Here is a 3,966-nt window from a genome sequence, read left to right as displayed (position 1 = left end):
AATCAATGTTTTATATACTAATCAATGCTTATTATAATACAAAAATTCTAGATTAAACTTGTTATTATTTAATATATTCTTAGTCTAGGTCAATATTGCCTACCACCATAATGATCCCTTTTTATTCAAAACAACTAAATTTAAAAGAATTCAATTAAATATAAGATCCTTTTTCTATTAAAGTAACCACACAAATCAAGAGTAGGAGGTTAACAAACCTCTGAAGCTATCGTTTTACTAGAAATTGAAATTAAATATAAATGAAAATTGAGGAAGCCACTGCAAAATAATTCCATCATAAGACATTTCTCTCTAGGAAGAACTCCACTGCTTCCTACCTTTCCTAACTATTCACCATTCGATGTTCCATTTGACGATTGAATTATAGTCATCTATTGATTTGAGATATGCTGACATGTGGTAGTTGTGACTAGCTAGAAACTTGCAAAGACCAGATGTTGGTGGTTGTAACTAGTGAAAACTTGTTTCTTGATAGAATGTGATGGAGCACTAAATCCTGAAACTGATTTCAAGATGTATCAGTTGCAATATTCTTAGCAGTCAAAGCCTCGCATTAGCAAGCATGATATAGAAAGTTTGGAAGAAGAAATAAATTCGACACCAGTACGGTCTTCTACAAAGACAACATGAAAGACATTCAAGTATATACTTTTATGGAATAATAAGTAGTGATGGAAACAAAGAGTGATGTTGAAGATGATTTTTACCTATACATGGTGGCTTTCAATCTCACATTGGAAACTCGTTCCTATGGAATTGGGAAACACAACAACGACATCAAAAAAGAAGAAGAAAATGAAGAATGGCATGAGTGTGAGTCTATCGTCTCCCCCCTTCCTTTAATGGACGATGATGATGACTTCTATGTCTTGGACCAACTTCATACTAGCTTGAGATATTAGAACTTCAAGGGAAGGATAAGGCCGATAGGAGGATCTTGAGAACTGTGGGAAATTTTTTTCCACATACTGTGACTCCGAATATAACGAGGCTTTCCTTAATTCATGGTCTATTGTTGCTTATAGTATATTCTTATGTTTTGGGGTTGAATTAGGGTTTGGTATTGTGGGTATTACCAGGTTAGTCCTTGTTTTAACTCACAGAGCTTTGTGTTTATATAAAGGGTTTTCATATAATTTATTGGCTTCCCCATAGATAATGGGGCATAATAAATTTGATAATTACAGAAAAACAATATTAAAAAAAATCTAAGTGGTCTTTGGAACAGTTGTCTGCATCTCCATAATGAAGCACAATTTTCAAGCTAGAAGTATTATAGTATTTGACCATGTAGTTAAAGTTTTGTTTCCAGAGCACTGAGTATTGTAGGACTATAAGCCTCTCCTTTTCCCTTTGGTCATCCTACATATAGGTTAGGATTCTCCTTCCTTGCCAATTTATTTGCCTAACCTAAGGGAAGGTCGAACAATCTCCCTTTAGCTAGTTTGGTTGGTAGGAAGAGAAGAAACCAATTATCCAGGATTGTGCAATCTTTGTTGTCGAAGATGTATGGAAGAAATTCGTCTAATAACCTTAGTGGAAACAATACTTCTTTTCTTAGTGTTTTAGGGTAGCTAAGAAATTAAAAAAAATCATAAACAACTGGTGCAGGCCTCCCTAGCCATGTTGACAATATAGGAACCTGATAAGAATGTAGTAACGTTTGAGACCTCAGCTTCACCAACTCAAAAATTGGGAGAAAAACGAAACCATAAGTCTGAAAGAAAAAGCCTAAAACTCATTGTTTTGATACAATGCTTACTTAGATTTATAGAAGCCTGAGCATGTATTGCTAAATTAAATATTTTTAGACATTCACAAAAATGTTGCTAAAAGCTAGGCAGATTTTCACCTATGAACACAGATAATTCTATCTGCATGCCCAACATAGTAAATCAAACAATGAGGAATAGGCACATATCCCCCAATTCAAGGTCCACAAACTTTTGTCTTGTTGTTTTTAGTTGGCACTAATCCTTTGGCTTGCCAAGCATTTTGTACCTATGGGCCTAAAATTTCATCGTTATCATTGCCTTATCCTGATTGTTAATGATGATTTTAGTCATAGTTTTATTGTTCAATTTGTATTTGAATCTGGGCATAGCTATACTTGTATGCTACCCCGCCCATAAATTCAAATGCATCCAACTTGCATGCACACAAGTGCATATCATAAAAAATTCTTATATTTGTGATTTGAATTTGAGTCTGATAAAAAAAGGAGTAGGTACATTGGTATACTACATAACACATAAATAGTAATATGCATCCAATTTACATACACAATAGTGCACAATGTCAAAAAAATTGTCTAAAAATGACACTCTTTAGTTTTATAAGTGTATCACAAAGATTACAATTTAACAGTGCAGATGAGAAGTGAACATTGTGGACGTCTGAAGCCACAGTGAGAATGTTGGGTGCTTAATGAGCACAAGGTTATGTCTGAGTCTTGATATTTTCTAGCTAAAAATTAGAAAATTTGGTTATGAACTTTGAAGCTTATGCTTATAGACACTTAGTTGTTGGTTTTTTGGTTTTCCTAGATGGAGGTTCCAAAGTTTTTGGTAATCATGTATAATGTTTTACTAAATATAGTTTCTTGGGTTTGTCATTCACCATTTAAGGATTGGGTGCGAACTTTGAAATAGTAGTGCCTTCTCCCTTTGATTAGCTTTTGAGTAGACAAGGGATTTTAACTTAGTGATTTTGCTGCAGTTTTAATACCCATTGTAGGGTCAAAATTCATGGAAACCATGTTATGATGTAAGTTTTTCCATTATTTATTTATTTAATTAATTAATTAATTTTTTTTTTTAATTTTTTTTTTGGAGTGAGTAGGCATTCACATTATTTTTTGTAATCATGAAACTATAGCAAAATTTCCACTGGACACTGAAACTACTGCCATGAATTTCATGGTACAAAGAATTTTCGTTACAACTTTGCATGCTACATATACTATTTGGACAGTATAGATGTATCACATGTTCTATAGCCCTGCTATAAGAATTATAGTTTACATTTTTTTGATGTTATTGTTTCTTTTGGTGAAACTCCTGTTATTGGTGGGGAAAGGCTGAAGAAATATATATGACAAAAGATCTATACTATTGTGTTAGAAGGACTTTTCTGCATTGTATACATATGCACTGTTTTCCAGAGAAAATAAAAATATCTTAGACTATCCATATTTAGGTGGATAAATGGAGACCTTCCTACAGATTACAAGTAGAGGCTTCAGTTAGTTTATTTCTTGCATCTTGGACTTCTATCACGATTGGTTTTAACCATAGTTGGATGGCACTTCTTAAGTGAAGGGTGAGTGTTATACTAAAGTTGACTACCATTTTTGAATAAAGGAATAGATGGTCATATTATTCACTTTCTTTTATTATAGATGACTATACTACTTTGGCTATAATTTCAGTCATGACATCGAGAATCTGAATGTTCTCATCCTTTAATTTTTTAAATTGCAAATTATACTGGAAATTGAAGTACATCAGTCATTTGGAATTTTTGTGGAATGATATAAAGAAGGCAGAAATTGAGATTCCAGAATTTGTATGGGAGCATGATGCTCTACTTGAGAATAGACCATTGATGGACTATGGAATTGATTTCTCAAAGAATGCTAGTGTTTCTATTCTGAGTTCATAGATTTTTAAAATTTATCCCAATAAATTTAATTGTATTGCACGATAGATGAGCAGAAATAAGCAAGCATTGTATGGTTTTATTTTTAATGTTTATGTACTTTCACTGACCTAGATTTGCAGATTCTCCTTCTGAAGATGATATAGACAGCACAGGAAATGATTCTAGTTCATCAGACTCAGGACAAGCACAACAAGCAAAGAAACATAAAATGAATTGTAATATTGGCACTGCACTTGGTAAGTTCATGCCAGATATTCCCTCACATAGTATTGCTTCACCAAT

The 3,966-nt window shown here is 33.1% G+C and overlaps 1 pseudogene; it reads left to right on the top strand.

The window, feature by feature from the left end:
• Positions 1-692: 692 nt before the first annotated feature.
• LOC149183067 (uncharacterized) lies at positions 693-3,684 on the top strand (annotated as a pseudogene).
• Positions 3,685-3,966: the final 282 nt, after the last annotated feature.

The sequence above is a fragment of the Pinus tabuliformis genome, chromosome 3_2, assembly GCF_031772625.1.
Source record: "Pinus tabuliformis cultivar Carrire ecotype Pingquan chromosome 3_2, CPIR1, whole genome shotgun sequence".
NCBI lineage: Eukaryota > Viridiplantae > Streptophyta > Pinopsida > Pinales > Pinaceae > Pinus > Pinus tabuliformis.
The sequence above is the reverse complement of the archived record's forward strand: the minus strand, read 5'-3'. Positions and strand labels throughout refer to the sequence as shown.